The sequence below is a fragment of the Gavialis gangeticus genome, unplaced genomic scaffold, assembly GCF_001723915.1.
Source record: "Gavialis gangeticus isolate Ggan-Ray unplaced genomic scaffold, GavGan_comp1, whole genome shotgun sequence".
In the NCBI taxonomy this organism is placed as follows: Eukaryota; Metazoa; Chordata; order Crocodylia; family Gavialidae; genus Gavialis; species Gavialis gangeticus.
This window is the reverse complement of record NW_017729006.1, coordinates 55,556,089-55,576,491: the sequence shown is the minus strand read 5'-3', so window position 1 is coordinate 55,576,491 and position 20,403 is coordinate 55,556,089. Positions and strand designations below refer to the sequence as shown.

Genomic DNA, 20,403 nt, shown 5'->3' with positions numbered 1-20,403 from the left:
CCCCCCCCTTCCCCCCCCCCCCCCCCCCCGCTCCATGCAAGGAGAAATGCTAGCACTCGCTCCATGCTCAGCTGCACCAGCCAAGCATCCAGCAGGTCCCGCCCCCAAGCTATCACAAAACTGAGACAGCACTGTCTCCCCAACCCCACCTCCTTCCTCTGGCCAGCTGTCAGCCACAGGCAGGTTGGGGGTGGGGGAAAAGGGAGGCATCTGTGTTTGTGTTCTTGCATGAGCCCCAGTACCAAGGCACCCATGTCCCTGGGCTGTTCCCTCCAACCCTGTCATGAAGCACCCCACAATGTACACACAAACTTCACACAGCCCAGGAGAACCCCAGGGCTTGGGCACATGCTTTGGCACAGATCCATGAGAGCCTGACCCTGGCACCTGCACACCCAGCCAGGAACACCCATGGCCCTGCAAAATTATGGAAAAAAGAACATCAGACCCAAAATACCTGAAAAATATTCTCTACCATTAATTTAACCATGATAATGCCCAAGTTTTTTGTCTATAGTACATGATATTCAGTAATTCAGTGAAAATGTGTGGAAAATAAAGATAACTGATTCATAATTAGTTTATTCTAACATTTACATTCATTTCTATGTTGTGTGACATGTTAATATGTTAGAAAGTAGGAAGTGACATGTATTCATCTGAGTATTTGTAGAAAAACTGCATTTAAATTTTACTGAAGGAATGCCAGGTTGGGGGCATGCTTTTCTGTGCCCAACAGCCAATCAGGAGTGACTTGGGTGCTCTATAGAATGGGGCAGGCAAAATATGGTCTGCAGGCCAGATTTGGCACATGAAGCCATTCTATCTGGCCTGTGAGGCCCCTAAAAAATTTAGAAAGTTAATATTTATCTGCTCCTGGCTGTCTGTCAAAGATGATGAGAGCCAGAGGCAGTAGGACCTAGGGGAAGTTGGTAGGACTCAGTAGCAAATCCAACCTGACCCGACCCCACCTTCAGCCCCCTCCTACCCATGCCCCCCCACCAAAAAGCCTCTGCCTGCTGCAGCTTTCACTGCTTCCCTGCACGCCCACTGGCTGCTCCAGCACCGCATGGCCCTCAGCTGCATCACCAAACCACAAGAGCACAGGGCCGCACCAGTACCCCGGGGCCAGGAGCGAGAGGGTGTTTACACAAGCATATGTAAATCAGTACAAAAATATTTTTTGAAATCATATTAACAAATGTTGTAGATGTTCGCTTTTTAGAATATAATTTGGTATTTTTCTGGTTCTGAGATGGCAAAAACCCTTGCAGAAAGGAGTGCTTCTGGGGGGACAAGCTTGCCTAAACTCAGTAAGTGGCCCTCCACCTGAAATAATTGCCCACCCCTGGCCTAGATGCACTGCACAAGTGATTGGACTCATTGTAGTTGAAAGTTTCGACTTGTGTTGTCTGACCACCCTTTGGTGAAAATGCCTAGGTAAGAGTTCGTATGACTGGTACAGCAGTGTTGTTACTACTCAGTTTCTGTGGGGTAACTTTACCAACAATCTACATACTTGATGCATCCAACTGAAAAAAAAAATATCTGAGTGAAAATCTGCTTTATGTCATGCACACATGAAAATGTCCATCCATTTGGCTCTCAGAATCATTGTGTCCTCAAAGGCAATTCTCTGTATTCTGAGGGGGAAATCAGATTTTCTGAAGACCATTCATTTTCCTAATTGAGACAATAGCAGTGTAGAAACCTTTGAGAGTCCTTTTCTTCATGTGACTAGAGTTCCTAAGTGAATGTACTCAGGATGTGATCAGGATCTTTATCTTCCAGAGTTAGCTGACTATTTATTGTGTACTAAAAATAAACTTCAGTTGATGAAACTTCAGTTGCTGCATCAAACCAATCAGAGTTTGTCTCATGCCAAACCTTTATCAATGTACGTGACATTCAGACATTGGTTCTAGCAGTGTGCAGTATGTTTCTCAGTGGATTCATCCTAAAGAAATAGAATTAAATTTGGTGCTCAGGGTACAGATGCATGACGTTAACTACAGAATAAACTGACTTTACTTCATAGTAAAAAGTAGAGGGACCCTCAATACAGGGCACATCTACACGAGATGCTAACTGCATAGTAGCCTAATTCTACTACACAGTAGCATGCAGGGCAAAAACCATGCTAATACGCTACTGTGCAGTAGTATTAGGCTAATGTGCAGTTAGCATCACTAAAAAGCCGTGCACCCATGCTACTGTGCAGTAATGCCAGTTCCTGCGCATTGATTGTACTTGTATAACCAAGTACTGAGCTTAATGTGCCATAATTATGGCACATTAATGAACATGTACATGCACCCACAAAGACTTATATTTGTGTAAATCAGTTCACTCTGGGGTAAAGTTCTCACTCCAAAAATGAGGAGTAACTATAAGCTGCTGCTAGTTACACTAGAGCAATGGGGGCCAACCTTTTTGGCAGGTGTTGTACAAACTAACTGTGCACCCTCTGAACGCCACTCCAGTCCCATCTCTGTGCCTGATCTGCTGCTCTGCTTTCTGCTTCCTTCCCTATATGCTGCTGTTCTGCTTGTCCCCTCCTCAGTCTGCCACATGCGATATGCAGAGTCTGCCTGTGCCATCTGTGGCACAGGTAGTGCAGACTGACCACCCCTGCACCAGAGAGCCACTCTTATTTTTGCTAATCTTATCATTTGCATCTCTGTATAGCCATTTGTTCAGTGCAAGCTGGCTTTTCTGCCACATAGTGGCCAGGCTCTGTATTAGCACTTCGTGCAGGCTACAGGGTTACTCCAGAGCAATCCCACTGTGTCTGCACCCTCGGTCTTCTATTGTGTGCGAGTTTCAGTCAGCCTTCCTCCTTGTGCAGCACTTGTTCAGGTCTTCATTGTCTGCTGTCCCTGACATGCATCTAGGATTGGATGGAGAAGAAGTCTTAGCTATGGTTAATACGTTTAGCCTTTTGATAATATTTTCAAGATCTGATTCTGCCCTTTAACATGTGACATAAAAGAAGAAGTAAAGTGTGTGCAACTAATAAAAAAAAAATTAGAATGGAGCCTTAATTCATTGACTAGAATTATTTGGGGCTAATTGAAAAGATGGGAGCTTAGTTTCCTTCTGTAACTAACAGTAAGGGATAATGCACAAGAGACTGCTAACCATGCAAACCTCTAACAGTCCTGGAATAAACAAGGATTATCTTCCCAAACATTATACAGTGTATACAAAAAGACTACCAATGATTTTTTTTACAACATCCATTCAACATAAAAAGAAGAAATGGAACCAATTACTACAAGAACAACCTCCCTAGCCACTAAACAACCATCAGAGAAACAACACCAGTACCATACAATATTCCAAACTCATACCTGATAAACTAAAGGAACCGGCCAACCCTCAAATATTATCAATCTCTTCATGCATACACTTACCAAAGTGGAAAAATCTGTCCGCTCAAAAGGCCTTAATTTCTGTCCAGAAAAAATACCCTAATAAAATACTACAATGTGGAGAACTAAAAGAATTTTTCTGATACCTCCATCTCAAGAAATATTTCCACAACCAAAATGGATCCACTTCCAGCAACACTTCATCCTGTGACAACACTGAAGAAAGGATTAATACCAAAAAATCCCCCCAAAATCAAACTGGACACCTCACAGTGGACGAAATTCAAACCTCGATGGCTATATTGACTGTTTCAGGGAAAGAATAAATAATGAAATCATCAACAACAAGCACCACCATAACAACTTCTCCCTGTCCGAGAGAAAGGTCATAGAATCTCTAAGATCCAACCACCAAAGAGCAATGAAACCAGCAGATAAAGGAGGAGCTATAGTTATCTTTAACCTACATAAAAGAAGCCATCAGACAATTCTTTTGACACTGCCTACTGCAAAAATTAAAGGAAGATCCAACTCCCCTTTTGACCCTAAAACTCAAAACCACCATCACATCATTTCCATCTGAACTACAAGAAAAGCTACAAAACTTGATTCCCCCACTACCCAAACCAAAGACTTTTTACATGCTCCCTAAAATCTACAAACAAGGAAACTCAGACAAACCTATAATTTCCAACCATGGAACCCAAACTGAGGAAATATCCAGTTTCATCCTAAAACCTCTCATCACCCAAAGACCAAGTTTTGTCAAGACACAACAGACTTTCTATAAAACTTAAAAACATAGACCACCTTTCAGGCAAAACCCTCCTAGCCACCAGGGATGTTACCATCTTATATACCAACATCCCACACCAGGATGGCATCCAAACCTGCCTTACATATCTACAACAGCAAGATTACAACTCAGAAGTATAGACCTAAAGATATTACTGAATTTATACACTGTATCATCACACGCAACAACTTCAGTTTCAAGAACCGATACTTCTTCCAGACCATGGGCACAGCTATGGGCACCAAAATGGCTCTACAATATGCCAACCTTTTTATGACCCACCTGGAAGAAAAATTTCACAAGAACTGCACCATCAAACCCATGCTATACCTAAGATCTATCTATGACATCTTCATCATTTGGACCGAAAACCTGCAATCTCTGATTAATTTCCATCACAAATTCAGTAACCATCACCAATCAATTAGACTATCTCTTGAATACTCCAGCACCAACATTTCCTTTTAGACACTATGATCAATATCTAGAATGGTAAAATACAAACCACCATATACAGGAAACCAACATGCCTATCTACACAGATCTAGCAATCACTCTCAACACACCAAGAAAACTGTACTATACATCCAAGCCCTCCAATACCACTGAATTTGCACTGAGGAGAATACCCCTGATTGTCACCTCACAAATCGCAAAGGGGCTTTCACCCAGCAAGGACACTCTTCCAGAGAGACAGATCATACTTTTGAAAGAGCCACCCCAATACCACGTGAAGAATCACTGCAGTACAAAAAGAAATCCCCACAAATTGCATACCATTAGTTATGACTTCCCTGGAATCTATATGGAAAAATCCTCAAACAATTGAAACCCATACTAAAAGAAGACCCAATTCTTAAAGAGATCTTTCCAGAACCACCCATCCTAGCCTTTAAACAAGCACGAAATTTTACCAACCTCATCACCAGAAGCAAACTTCCTATGGCCCAAAGCACACTGGATGGATCGAGACCATGCCAGGACAAAAAAATGTAACACATGTCCACTACTCTCACAATGACTATATCCCACAACACAACCATCACCATTCCTGGATCTGACACCTGCACTTCCGGAAATATAATATACCTTATCTAGTGCATTAAACACGTGGATGGAGAATATGTAGGAGAAATGAAAAAACTGTGTACCAGAATGAACACACACTGAAAATCTATCAAAGACAAAAATATCCAGTTAACTAGAGGTGCACACTTCTCACAAGATAACCACTCTCTCTCCAGTCTCTCACTTCTAATCTTTAAAGTGCATTTACTAAAACACCTGAAATACACAAGCCTATAAACTTCACATCATAAATCTATGATTTTTGAATACAAAAAATTGTGGACTAAATATAGACATTGGATTTATGGTGCATTATAACCTGCCTGCCATCTGATAATCCCAGGTAACCTGTCTGCATTTTACCAGCTACATTTGACCACCTTCTCCCCCTTTCTCCCCACAACTACCTTTTCACACCTATTGTCTCCCATTCCCTTTGAACCTTACTGCCACACATTAGGATTTTCACAGACCTGCGTTTTGCATTTTGGCTTCTGTTCTACCTAGGAAAGCGTGCACGCACCAACAGACTATGCCTGAAGAAGGGTGTTTGTGCCTGAAAGCTTGCAAAGAACAATTTTTCCAACTATTTAGTTGGTCTAATAAAAGAGATCATATCTACCCAAAGAATATTGTCTGTCTATGTCCTTAGACCAACACAACTACAACCAACAGCCTGGAATAAAGTAATGATATAAACTGAAACCATTTTTTGCAGTCCCTTAAGGAATTTTTATCTGTTTTTCTGAAGTAGTAAAATACAGTTGAAGGTAGTGCCTATGGGAAAGTGCCAATGTTGTTGGGGTTCCACGTCTCTTTTTCTAGCTTGGAATGGAATTATTTTTTAATGCCTCCAACTGAGGGCTCTCTCATAATGTTGAAACAATTTCCACAAAATCCTTAGGCACACAAAGCCTCACCACAGAGCTCAGAGACACCTCATCACATAAGAAATGCCTGCCCAAAAGAGCATTCCATCCATTTACTCCTCTGTGAAATATGAAACACCATAACCAGAGGGAAATAGGACTATATCCTGCTTACCACCTAACAACTTTGAGGTAAACAGACCATTCCAACTTTTCTCTGAGCCTAATCTGCATATGAAATGAATTGTTCCAAACAGGAGATTTTACCACACCTTCAACTGTCCTATGAAATATGAACTTTAGTTTCTACCAAGAAGAATTTTTACAATCTTTTCTCTTATGCCTGATGAAGGGTGTTTGTGCCCAAAAGCTTGTAATTAAAGATTTTTTTTTGCAAAAATCTAGTTGCCCTAATAGAAGATATCACCTCTACCACAAGTCCTGATTGCTTTTCCCTCTAGACCAATATGGCTACAACCTGGAAACCTTTTGTCAATTATTGCTTTCCACCAGTTCCCTGAAAAAGATAAGCTATTACAGCAAACAGGACTTTTCTTTTGCCTATATAATGACATCTAGACTAGACCTCTTGCTGGCATAGCTATGTCAAAACTGTGATTTTCTTTCTTTTCTTTTCTCTTCTTTTTCTTTTTCTTTCATCTTACATTCCTAACCTATGCCAGTGAAACTTTAAAGATTTGTCCAAACTTTAGAGTTTAAAGCTACATGAGATCTGAGTTTGATCTAGTGGGGCATGGCCCCACTACATAAAAACACTTACAATGACAGAAAAATAGGGCTGGAAGGGACCTCAAGGAAGTCATCTAGACCAGCTTTCTCTCAAAACAAGACCATCCCTGTCTAAATCATTCCAGACAAATGTTTAACCCAGTGACTCCCAAAGGGTATGCTGCCCACACTACTGTACTGCAAGAGCATTGAAAGTGTGCTTCAAAAAAACCACACTTTATCAGTATCAGATAACACCTCTGGAGCTACATCATTGGGTCCGTGAGACTCCCCACAGGTCTGGAAATGCGGCAGTGGAGGAACGGTGATGATTAATGCTGCCGTTCCTCCCTCACCCCCAAATTTCCAAGCTCCACACAGCAGGATTGGGCCCGGCCCTATGCCTAAAAGGTTGAGCACCACTGCATAAGATTGGAAGTGCCCGAAAATTGGAAGAAGGCCAACGTGGTGCCTATCTTCAAGAAAGGGAGGAAAGAGGATCTGGCCAACTACAAGCCCATCAGCCTGACCTCTATCCCAGAGAAGGTCTTAGAAAAGATTATCAAAGAGACCATTCTTAACAGACTGGCTGATGGCAACATCCTGAGGGATAGCCAGCACGGGTTTGTTGCAGGTAGGTCTTGCTTGACGAATCTTATTTCCTTTTACGACCAGGTGACCCATCACCTGGACAAAGGAGAAGAGACTGATGTCATATATCTTGACTTCAAAAAAGCCTTCAATCTGGTATCCCATGATCACCTCTTAGCAAAACTGGCCAACTGCGGCCTCGGCTTCACCACAGTGTGCTGGCTGGGGAATTGGCTCCATGGTCACACCCAGAGGGTGGTGGTTAATGGAAGTCAATTGTTGTGGTGCGCTGTGACCAGTGGGGTCCCTCAAGGCTCTGTCCTTGGGCCTATACTATTCAACATCTTCATTAATGATGTGAACATTGGTATCAGAAGTGGACTGGCAAGTTCGCCAACAACACCAGACTTTGGGGTAAAGCATCTACACCTGATCCAGGCTGACCTTGACAGGCTCAGGAAATGGGCAGATGAGAATCTGATGGTGTTTAACACCAAAAAATGCAAGGTTCTCCACCTTGGGAAGAAAAACCCGCAGCATGCTTATAGGCTTGGCAGTGCTACACTGGCTAGCACTATGGATGAAAGGGACTTGGGTGTCATGATTGACCATAAGATGAACATGAGCCATCAATGTGATGTTGCAGCTAATAAAGTGAGCAAAATGCTGGCTTGCCTCCATAGATGTTTCTCAAGCAAATCCCAGGACATCATTCTGCCATTCTACTCAGCCTTGGTGAGGCTGCAGCTGGAGTACTGCATCCAGTTTTGGGCTCCACAATTCAAAAAGGATGTGAAGAAGCTTGAGAGAGTGCAGAGGAGAGCCACGTGCATGATCAGAAGTCAGAAAAACAGACCTGATGATGAGAGGCTGAGAGTTATGGGACTCTTCAGCGTGGAAAAGCGCAGGCTCAGGGGCGATCTAGTGGCTGCCTATAAGTTTATAACGGGTGCTCACCAGGATCTGGGGGAACATCTGTTCACCAGAGTGCCCCAGGGGATGACAAGGTCAAATGGTCACAGACTCCTCCATGACCATTTCAGGCTGGAGATAAGGAAGAACTTCTTTACTGTCTGAGCCCCCAAGGTCTGGAATAGGCTGCCGCCGGAGGTGGTTCAAGCACCTACTTTGAATGCCTTCAAGAGACATTTGGATGTTTATCTTGCTGGGATCCTATGACCCCTGCTGACTTCCTGCCCCTGGGGCAGGGGGCTGGACTGAAAGATCTTCCGAGGTCCTTTCTAGCCCTAATGTCTATGAAATAAGCTATACACATACATATTTTGGGGTGTAAGCATAAAGTGTGCCACCTATTTAAATTCAGAAAAAGTGTACCCTGGGTATCAAAAGTTTAGGAAATGCTGACCTAACCTGCTCTTAAAAACTTCCAGAGAGAGATTCTACCACCTCTGTAGGGAATCCATTCCAATGCTTAATGACCTGCAAAAGTAGCAAGTTCTTCCTAATATCCAACCTAAATTTTACGACTGTTGTAATTTAAAACTGTTATCCTTTTTTCCTGTCCCCTGTGGCCATAGAAAACAATCAAGCACCATCAGGACTGTCCAATTGGTGGCCTGTGAAGGGTTATCAAATCCCTCCACCCCCTAGCCTTCATTGGGATTAAAAAATCCTCGTTCTCCCAAAATTTAGGCTAAATAATCTCAATTATTTCATGCTTGCCTTAAGTACTTAAACATAAGAGAAGTCCCTTTTGAGGGGGATTGGCTTAGGTGCATTCCAAGCCAGGCCCAACATCCTTTGATACACTGGGGGCATGTGTAGATAAAATAGGGGCCTTTAATTGAAGAAGTGAGTTTTAAAAAACACCACTTCCATTTAGGGCCAATTAAACCCTGTGTTGTGCACACACCCTTCTGACTTACCTGCCTCTCTGGCAGAGAGGGGAGGGTGACCTGACAGCAGGCGGAGCAGTCCCTGGGCTGTTCGGGGGGGGGGGGCTGGTGCTTCCCTCCACAGCAGCAGTGCCCACCCCCACCCCCCAGTGGCACCTGCCCACAGGCACTTGACTCAGTCCCAGGGGGCACCGCAGCCACAGAGGGAAGCACTGGGCCCCCACACAGCTCAGGCAGACAGGCAGGCTCCGGGGAGGGGGAAGACCAGGCTCATCGCTTTCCTTGGGCAGAGCCTGTTTTCCTGGGCTGCTGCCAGGCTGTCTGCACAGGCTTCCTGCAGAGCCACAGAACTGCACAGGGCCTGGTGCTTTCTTCTGCAGTTGTAGGGGCAGCAAACTAAAACTCCTTGAAGGAGTTTTAGTTTGCTGCGCCCCAAGTTATTTAAGGTGCATTATGCTACCGAATTTCCTACAGCGGCTGGAATTAATGAGCAATACACCGCCAAGGCATACAAACATGGACACCATTAAAGCAATGCAAAGGCATTTAGCCAGCTTTAAAGTGGTGTGCACACATGCCCCTCATTTCGTCTACACACGGCTTGGGACCTTATTCTCTCTTGCTGTCCTAAATGCTTCCATTTGGGTACAGGGTTATCCTGTTTGTGCATGACAGCCATCTTTGCTCAATCACTGCCCAAGGAGCAGCAGGAATGGAAAAGGCTTATTATGCCCTCCCACCTTGCAGTGGCACTGACTTCAGTGGCATAGTGAGTTTGTGACTGTTGTCAGTTAAAGCTCTGAAATCTGGGAGTTTCACCATGAGAAGTTAGGACTTCTTCCCAAATTTTAGATTTCAGATTTGAAATCCGGCTTCAGATGACAACTTGGGCTGTGAGCTAACCAAAGAAAACATTCACTCAAACAATCCCCTACTATGTAAAAGCATTCTATTTCATACCAATTTATTATTAGTCTATTCTTAATAAAATAACTCTTTTTCAGCTGCCTTTGTTGTTGTTGTTGTAAAAACCCTCTTTTATTCTCAGTTAGTTAAGCAGAGCTGGGCTGTCCAAAACAAAGTGACACTCAAGCTTCAGTACATTTTTTAATATAGCATTTTTAATGAATCCCAGTCACTAAGAAATAATGTTATCTAGGTCAGACTTTTTTAATATTGTTTTCTGTAGATGCTTAGTCACACTGCATTTTCTAAAATGAGTTCTCCTGTGAAACCCCATTTAATGCTTTGCTTTCTCACAGCCTCATGGTTTGACTTTCTGGGATTTTTTTTATCACTGAAAAAAAACCCCCCCAAAAAAACAGGTGATCACTCAGGCAGAGCCACATTCAAGATTTCTAACTTTGCAGGGAGGGAAAGAAAGGAGTGGGTAGGGGAAGGGAGGGAAGAAGGGGAATACTCCCAGGTATCTCAGTTTAGCGGCCAAATTCTGCCTTCAAGCGCACTGATGTAAGTGAGGTTATATGATATATATTTGGGGAAAAAAGTAGCCACAATCAGCTTGCTTCTCTCCTCAGCTACACAAATATATCACCTATTAAAGCTTAAAGGAGCTATTCTTGTAAATTCAGGGACAAAATTGGATTTTGTGACCAAGAGTGCAACACAAAGGATATTATATACAATATAATGCTATTGTATTCTTTCTATTTTGCTACTCCTGAAAACTTCGGTCTTAGTGAAGTGTCCATATGTTTTTACCACTAGATCAGTGCTTAGCCCATTTATCTCTGTTCCCATGCGAATCTGACAAGTAACACCTCTGACAGGCACTTCTTCATTGGATGCGCAGACTGGTATTATGAACTTGAAACAAAATATCCTTCATTTGAAACACTGAAACATATTGCAGTTAACATGATTTCACAGGCTGGCATTTCAGATTACAGGGCCCCATAGACTATGGCATGCCCCTGCAATAAATACGAAGTATGACGTACCTTTCCTTTTACTCAGAGTCATTGCAGTATGTCACAAAATGTGACATTCTTCTTTTCTGTTTTAGAATCATACGGGTCTTCAGCAGGTCATAGAGTCCAAACATCTGCTCAGAGCAAGATCATCCCTTCAGACAAGTGTTGGTCTAACCTGCTTTTAAAAACTTCCAATAATGGAGATTCCACAACCTCTCTAGGTCACGGGTTCTCAGCTTCCAGCCCACAGGCTAGAATCTAGCCTGTGCAGCCCTATCACATGGTCCATGGGGCTCCCCATGGCTCCAGAAATTTGGCGATAGGGGAATAGTGGCAATGTTAATTGCTGCTCCACTGTTGCCAGATTTTTGGACCATGGGGAGCACTGCAGATTAGATACTGTGGTCTGTGTGCTATATCAGGCCAGCATGCAGAGTCATTTTGGCACATGGCTCAATCTGGGCACGCAGGGTCACTCCAGTGCACAGCTGGATCTTGGTGTTTTGGGTCACTCCAGCATGTTATACTGCACCTACAAACTGACCCCATGCACCAACCCCACATCACTCATCCAGCCAGCAGAGGAAGGTTGGGTGCCACCATTCTAGGTAATCTATTCCAATGCTTACCCACCTGTGTAAAGAAAATGTTCTTCCTAATATTCAACTTTAATTTCCCTTTCTGTGATTTAAGATTGTTATGCCTTGTCCTTTCTCCTGTGGACTCAGAGAATTGTCTATCGCTATCCCCTTTATAACCACCCTTCAAGTATTTGACAGCTGTTATCAAGTCCCCCTCACAGGCTTTTTGTCTTCAGGCTTAATAACCCCACTTCTTCCAGTCTTTCTGTTTAAGTCCTGTTTCCTAAACTTGTCATCATTTTTGTTGCTCTCCACTAGATGACATCCAGATATTTTTTATAACTATTGTTCTGTTGTATTCTTTCAGATAATGTGTTGGACCAGTTAAATAAGACAAGCGATCCTGAGTCTGCTCACAATTACATTGGTGCAAATACGAAGTGACATCATTTATCTGCACCTTCAGAGGAGATTTACATTTGTGTGAGTCAAAGAGAGTTTGTCCCAGTTTGCTTATATTAACGATCTGTATAGAACTGTACTTGCATAACATATGAGCTGTGACATCATGTCCTTCTCTGTCCCACACATAAAGATGTTGAGTGAGAGGCTTTCTCCTCTTACTCCATGGCACATTAGAGGAAACACCCGTGTGCAGTGGAGGACAGAACCGGGTAAACAAATTATTTTAATTCTTTCACTGGTCTAGGAGTAGAGTCTCCGGTCCCATGGTAAGATCCACCTAAGCATCAGACACTTTGAATGCATAGGTCCAAGGGTGCTTTTCATCTCTAGATCACAAAACAGGATCAAAAACGTGGAAGTGGAAGGTAATATTACCTCTATTCAGCAAGGCTAGGGACAGACATTACACATAAACTGGTTTAAGTGATCAGAAACTGGTTTAAATCTGTAACAGAACATACATTCAGTACACATAAACCAGTTTGAAAATGGCTGAAACCAGTTTGAGATAAACCTGGCTAAATGTAGTATGAGATTTAACTAATTTGGCTCAAACCAGTTTGTGCAAGGTCTGTCCCAGACCTCTTAATGGTTTAAGAGAAATCAGAGACCCCCAGCACCCTGGCATGCTCTCTGGGCTGGGCTCTGCTACAGAGAGCTGAGCTGGCCCCTTCCCTCTGCTCTCTAGCCGGAGAAGGGGTGGGACGTGGCCAGGTGCTGGCCCACCATGGCCCCTGAGGCAAATTCCTTCCTCCATCCCTTTCCCCCTCCACCCCTGCTGGCAAACCCTATGGACTGCAGCTGGGGTTTGCCAGCCCCAGCTGCACCTCCATGACTTTCCTGCAGTCAGGCAGAGATGGAATTAATTCCTCCCTCTGTCCAGCTTGCCTGCATCCAGGGAGGGGATTAATTCCACAGCAGTCCCAGAGCAAGGGAGAGAGGCAAGCTAGTTGCCTGTATGCAGATCCAAGACCTACACCTGTGAACCCAGAGCTAAGACCTTCAGGACCAGACTGAGAGATGGGAAGTTTTGGCAAAGACCTGACAATCATCACACATGTGCTGGAGATGAAGTTAAGGGAAGTTGCAGACAGCTTCTGGCTGGAAGGTGCAAACAAAAGAATGCAGAGACTTACATTTATGTTATAAAGCATAACCTGTAAAACCTAAATGAAGTCTTTCTGAATGCCTGGCTATAAGGAGACATTCTGCCCTCAGGATTAGTAGGGCTTATGCAAGGCTCTCTCTTGTCTTGCTGCTTTACATTTTCAGTAAGACTAGGTTCTATATGCTGTGTTTTGTGTTTTACTGGGCTATATCTTAACCTAGGTGAAGATTTTTGGTAGTTCCCTGTTGTATGCTTTGCAAATTGCTGTGTTCAGTACATGCTTCCTTCAGAGAATGGACTTTTTCCCATCCCCACTCAGTCTGGCAGCAGCGCCCCCCAGCCCCCCAGGCTGGTGGCTGGCATCCTGTGTGTCCTGCTAGCCCCAGGCTGGTGCCTGGCCATGCCCCCTCCACTCCAGCAGGGAGGGGTGAGAGTCTTGGCAGTGTTGGCAAGCATGCCCTAGCACCCCCCAGCTTCTGGCTTGACCCACTGCAGGCATGTGCCTGCATTTCCTGATTTAACAGAGAATGTCTGTCCAGTTATTAATCAGTTTAAGCTGTGCAGCTTAGACTAACCTGCAAAGAGTAAATCAATTCAGTCTCAGGGTTTTTGAATGTCTGCCCCTAGCCCAAGTAGGGAAACTGACAGAACAATGAAGTGACTTGCCAGTGGGGGCCCCCAGTAGGTCAGTGGCTGCACTGGGCATGAAACCAAGCCTCTTGACTTCCAGCCCAGCACCCTTCGCATTTTATTATCCCACATTTTCTCCTGCAACTTCAGACTAGATTCTATTCCACCTATTGGGCATCTAACTGGACATGGATGTGTAAGTGGCATTCTGTTCCACTCCCTTAAAGTCCTAAAATCCATGAATGCATCTGCTTTTGTAACATGCCACCATTTGATCCTTAATACCGAGTCACAAAAAGGATGAAAAGAAGGGACCAGTCCAGCAAGCACTGCGTGTGCTGTGTGGATCAACTCAAGAGCCAGGACCAACACCATAGGCCAAATAATGTGGTTCCACAGACTGAATCCAATCCACAGGCCATATCTGATTAACACCCCTGATTTACACCAAACATCTGAGCAGCAGGAGGCCAAATGCCATGTGGGTCACATTCTGTATGGGCAACACAGTGCTCTCCCCTCCCCACCACTGTACACACTGTGCAGGCACCCTTGCTCCCCTTTTCTCCCAGCTGCACATACCATGTCGGCAGCCCCTCACCTTCCCCCCCCCCACAAGCACAGCTGGTCTTCCCCCATCCCAGGTGCAACACCTTCCCCCTCTTTCACCTGCACACACCACCCACCTGCAGTGTAGGCAGCCCAACTCCCTTCTTTGCTATATTCATAGTTTGGGCACTCCAGCCCTTCCCTGGCTGGTGATGCAGGAGCAAATGGGGGCAAGGAGGAGTAGCAACTGGGCCAGAGCCTAGGGTTTGCATACAATCCATTGGACATTCCTGATCTAAGCCATCAGGTCCTTTTACACAAGCAAAATTTATATTGCTTTGTATATTATAACTATTCTTAATGTCACTAGCAAACATCCCCCAGCAGTAATGTGGTGCTGCAGTTATGCTCCTATTCAGCATAAAAGAAAAAGGTATAGTAACCTGGGTAAATCAAAATATTTCTATAGCCCAACAATGGTTACACAGACCACACAAAATTGCAATAAGGATTTTAAAAGTAAATATAATTAGGGTGTGTTTTCCATAAGCACAGGTTGGGCAAGGGATGGGTCTCATCTGACTGTAAGCAAAAAAAGGGTAAATGTTAGAGTTTGTTAACAAGTGGTTAATTCCTGGTATTAGTTCCTGTAGTCACAGAAGCCTTAAAACTTACAATATTATAATTTTGGCTTTTAGCTAGATGGTGCTGTAAGTCCCTATTGTAGCAAATTGTTTGTAAATGCATCAAAGCAAAGAATCAGTAAAGGACAGCTCAATGAAGAGAGAAAAGAATTAGTAAAATAAAGTGTTATTTTTTGCCAGCCTCAAGGGGCGCATCCAAATAAGTATGCATAGACATTTCCCCAAGGGCAAATAGCAGCAGCACATAGTTATGCCACTGCTACTTATCCCCAGGGAATGCCCCTGCACACACACTCTGGTGTGCAGCAAATTGCCCTGGGTGGGGTAGGAGAGGCCGGGATCCTAGGTAAGAGGAAAGCAGCCTTACCTGGGGACCCTGTGGGGCTGCAGCAGCAGTGATCTGGGCACGCAGAGCCTGACTGGCAGCCAGAGCATGATTCTGGCCGGCCAAGCTCCAGTTTCAGGTGGTGCACACTACAGCCACATGCGCCACCCTGCATTTTTTAATATCCTTTTTTGTAGATACTGGAATTTCCTGGTACCTAATTTTGGCTCTGCACTGCAAATATGCAGCACAGAGAACCTTTTTCTGTGTGCCACATGCATTTTGCAGCACCTCAAAAGCCTTTGAGGTGCCGCAAAGCACACAGGCACTCATCTGGACATAGACCCAAGTTGTATGAGAATACAATGGTGAAAAAAAGTCTGGCAGACTGTATTCTATTTGTTCCATAGCTTTCTTAATCATTGCAGTGCTAGAGTACACAGGTAATGCCCCCACTGGTCTACTATGCTAGGTACAATCATTACACTTTTACCAGTATAAGCAATGGGAACCCAGCCTATACTTGTAAAAGACAAACATTCAGCTCACAAAACCAGTGTATACCTGTAGCAAAACATAAGTTTGGTACACAGACTGGTTTAAAAATGGTAGAACCCGGCCTAAGTGTTGCCCTCCTCCCCCAACCAGAAGCTGAATGCATGTTCTGTTCGCTACTGATGTAAACTATACGGAAAACCATGCAACTTAGATCTATTCTGCCTCAGGCTTTTTGAATGTCTGTACTTAGCTCTAGTGAAAACTTGGTGGCCTGAACTTCTGAAAGCAGGGTGATTAACAGTCTGTTTGGGAAGCTCCTGTTATTTAGAACCTTGAGCTGACTAAGGAAAAACCTTTGGAGGGCTCATTGTCACAAGAGAAATGGATCTCAGTCTTGTTACAAAAATTTAAATTAAACTGACAAGTCCTAAGCTGGTTTTAACTCTATAAATTATTGTCTATTTTGGTATTTAAGACTTGGTGAAGCAAAGTGCTTTGTTACTACAGTTTTGTGGTAGATTCAGGAGCACGACAAGAAAATTTAATCTTAGCGTGCCTATACATGTTCAGCAAAGCTGTTCCGATGCACTGAAATTACAATGCATCAGAGCAGACTCGATTAATCAAGTCTTCTGGAGCGTGATAATTACTGTGCTCCAGCAGATTCCAGCATCATGTGTATCAGCTTCTGTGAGCTGAAAAATGGCTGCAGGGGCACTGTAACAGGAGGGCATCCTAGGGGTCGCCGTGCTCTCCCCTAACACCCCCTTTACCGTGCCAAGTTAGCCTAAAAGCACCCTCAAGTCTCTCCTGCCACGTCTTTGATGTTAATGTATAATAGGGAGGCTGCCTTTCTGTCCTCTTGGACATGATTATCCTGTTGTACACTGGCTCCATTTCTGTAATGGGTGTTTCAATTCACCCCAGCCTTATGGGTTATGTGTGCCTCCAAGCACCCCTTTACCACGCCCCAAGCCTCGCTGATGTAACTGACATTCTTCAGTCTCGCTCTGCACCTCACCGGCACTCGGGCTCTCCACAGGCGCTCATCAGTCGCTGCCCCCTCTCTCTGGGGCTTCTCGCTGCCCTCCTCTCTCTGGGGCTCGGGGTCAGTGCACCCCAATGCTGCGTCCTCCCTGGTGCTCGGGGTCGGTGCACCCCCAATGCTGCGCCTTCTCCAACACTCGGGGTCAGCACACCCCCAATGCTGTGTCCTCTTTGGTACCCGGGTCCCCATGCTGCCATGGACCCCTATGAGGCCTCCTCCATCCCCTTATAGCCCCACCCAAGCCACTGGTTTAAACAGCAAACAAAACACAAGTCCCTGGGCTATAACATATATCCTAGCCATCTGGCTGTAGCATTATTCCTGCCACACCAGGGAGGCTCCATCCTTCCCCCAGTCTCAGAGCTGTACCTGGAGTCTGACCTCTCCCCTCCGCTTGCTCTGGGAGAGCTCCTTCCCCCTTGGCTGCTGGCAGGGAACTCCCACCTGGCCTCAGCCCTGGGGTTTAAATGCGAGCCAGGCCCTGCGCCTTCCGGTCAGCTGACTGCTGGCAGGTGCGGGTCACTAGCTCCTTCTGGTTACCCTAGCAACCGGCACCTGGGTAGTTATCCCGGCTCTACAAGAAGCAGGCACCTTAGTGCCCTGCTACAGGCACTTAAATTAAAGCTCATTCAATGAGCCTTAGTTAAGGCGCCCCCACTGCCATTTTTCAGTGTGGGGATGCTGACACGTGACACTTTGGGCACTTTAATTAGAGTGGGTCTCAGAGCCATTCTAATTAAAGCACCCCCATCCCACTCCCGGAGCACATGTATAAATGCACCTAGAGACATCTAGACATTCCCCACCAAGTCAGACATTTCAAATGTCTCCAACCAGTTGAGCTTTTGTGTTTGAACATAGCACAAAGATAGTATGAATAGTGCATCTGTGGTGGATCCTTGCCTTTCTTGTGTCCTTATGACAAGGTATTTAGCAGAATTTGCAGATTCATTGGAATCTGACATGGCCATGCTGTGACCTGGCTTGGATAACCAGATTTAGCAGCAGATGCTGAAAAGTCATCCGTGTTGCTTTGAGTAAATGTATTGGCAGCATTTGACACCACTGATAACAAGATTATATTGACTCTCCCGTTGTGCTTTGCTGACCACTGATGTCCAACAGTCAGGCAGATGGGCAACATGAAACCTATCCCTCATCAAGTCCCTCTTAAAATTTCAAAATAAAACTTAAACTGGATTTAAGTTCTCTTCCTCATCTTCTGCCCATTGAGGAATGTCACCCTGAAGTAAATTTTGCTACGTCTGAAGTAGTGAGCCTAAGTTGGGTTGTGTTTAATAAATTAGGTACCCATCTCAGATTATGTTTCTTAGATCTTGTTACTGAAAAGATAAGTCATCAGGAACTATGTACAGAAACAAAGGCTTTTTAGTGGCAGCATGTGAAAGTAAAGCAATCTTCTTCCTCTCAATCTTCTACTAGTTCCATAAACACTCAATTCAGTCTTTTGTGATGTAAATGAAGTATCATTAAACACCAGCTGCAGTATTGGATGGGTTTCTATCTGAATACATTTTATTTGTACTAAAGACAGCATGTAAGTTTAAGATGTCCTTATATCTCTTTATTAAAGGTTACCATTCTTCCTGAAGCATATTTTTTTGGACATGTCTGCCCAGTGACATTTCAAGATCAAGACCTTTGAGGTTCTTTGAGGTGCAGTGTATAGAACAAAATGTTAGGATCCTTTTTGTTTTTACCTTTAGATTCTCTCATTTAAATAGCTGAAACTGTGCCTAGTGAATCCACAAAGGGTTGTATCCTGCCCTCTAGAACGCGGATGTGTGGGTGTTTTAGGTATATAAGGAAAAAGGCCTTTCTTTTGTTACTGCCAGTCCTCCCCATCATGTAAGCTACCTTGTGCCCACACTGGAAAAATGCATCCTGTCAGGAAATGCACTGACTGTTTTCTAACTAAGGGCCTTGTTACACATTAATTTTAGGTTGCTCCATGAGCTCTTAACCTCTGAATTGTCCAGGCAGCTTACAATTACACCACTCCAAGGGAGGTTCATCTCTGACCCATGCTACCCAGCTCATGTTCCATTAATGTGCAGCCATTCCCCACAGATAAGCCACCCAAGTTGCAGTCCTCCAGCATCTCAAGGTACAGTGTTCCCTCACCCACCCTCCTGTTCTGTGTGAACAAACTTTCCACCCCGTGAACTCTACTGCTCAAGGGGCAGTTCCGGCATCAAAGCAACTCCCCCTCCTACCACTGGGTGTGTGACCTTCCCACCTGCATAGCTGCAACTCCATGCAACCAGCCTGCAAAATACATACCAGCTAGCCAGGCTGTAGGTCAAGGACAGATCTGGGAGTGGGATCTAAGGGGGTGGGGAAGATACAAGGTAGGTGGCCAGATCGGGTCCCCATGAGCTAGGGCTTCTTTCTCAAGGCAGTAGCTCCCTCAAGAGCACCTCATCACGCCTACCTTCCAGTCACCCCAGAAAGCATTGCCAGCACCCTCCATACCCCAATCCCAAATTATTAAAACATGAGACCTCTAATTTTCTTTCTCTTTATTTATTTATGTATTTATTTTTGCTTCCTTTTATTTTATCCTTCAGTGGTTGACTTCCTTCATTTTACCACCCATCCCCTACCCCCATTTCCCTTCCAACTCCTATTTCATTACCCCTATCCCATTAACTTTCTGCCTCCCAGCTTCATGTTCCTGCATCCCCAACCCATCTGTCACACACCCCCACCTATAGTAGGCATTGAAATCTGTACTGGTTCACCAGCTCTTTAGTGGCAAATCACAGCTGTAGTTCCTAATCCATCCCCTGCTTGACAGCCCTCTAGTGGCAAGTCACAGCTGTGCAAGTCGGGGACAGTCAGAGAAGGTTTTTAGCCTTAAGGTGTGACTGTTTCAAACTCAAGCTACCACTAACATAGATCAACATTTGAGCAACTCATAGTGGAACATGTAACGAGGCCCTAATACAGTGCTAAATACAGCTTTGCTTTTAATCAAGGCAAGGACTGCCATGTTTCAGTATGGATGAGCTTGGGGTACTTTGAGCCTTATCCACATTAAGGACTTTGTGGTATTTTAGCAGTGTTTTTGTGAAAGTTTGTTAGTTAATACATTTTAACACAGTGCATTTTCCTAGTCTAGACAAGAACTAAAAGAGTAGGAATTATCTCTCATATTCATGAGAATATTAGGAGGCATGGAGGACCAACAGGTGTGTCCCCTTTATAACTTCATGTTCCCTTCTACTCTACCCTACATTGGCAACGTTCATGGAGAAAAGAATGCAACAGGCAACCTCTCCATTCTACTTACTGTACTGTTTATTGGAGGGATT

General features: G+C 44.4%; 1 protein-coding gene across 7 annotated transcripts in view; it reads left to right on the top strand.

Annotated features, from left to right (window-relative positions):
- Nucleotides 1–20,403, top strand: part of LOC109291965 (poly(rC)-binding protein 3-like) — a 316,506-nt gene that overhangs the window by 80,149 nt on the left and 215,954 nt on the right. For 6 of the 7 annotated variants that reach the window (XM_019509221.1, XM_019509216.1, XM_019509222.1 and 3 more), the window contains exon 2: nt 12,166–12,281. The exons of the other annotated variant lie outside the window; for it this stretch is intronic. The gene's annotated coding sequence lies outside the window, so the exon portion shown is untranslated. The remainder of the gene's footprint in view (nt 1–12,165; nt 12,282–20,403) is intronic. 7 annotated transcript variants of the gene reach the window in all.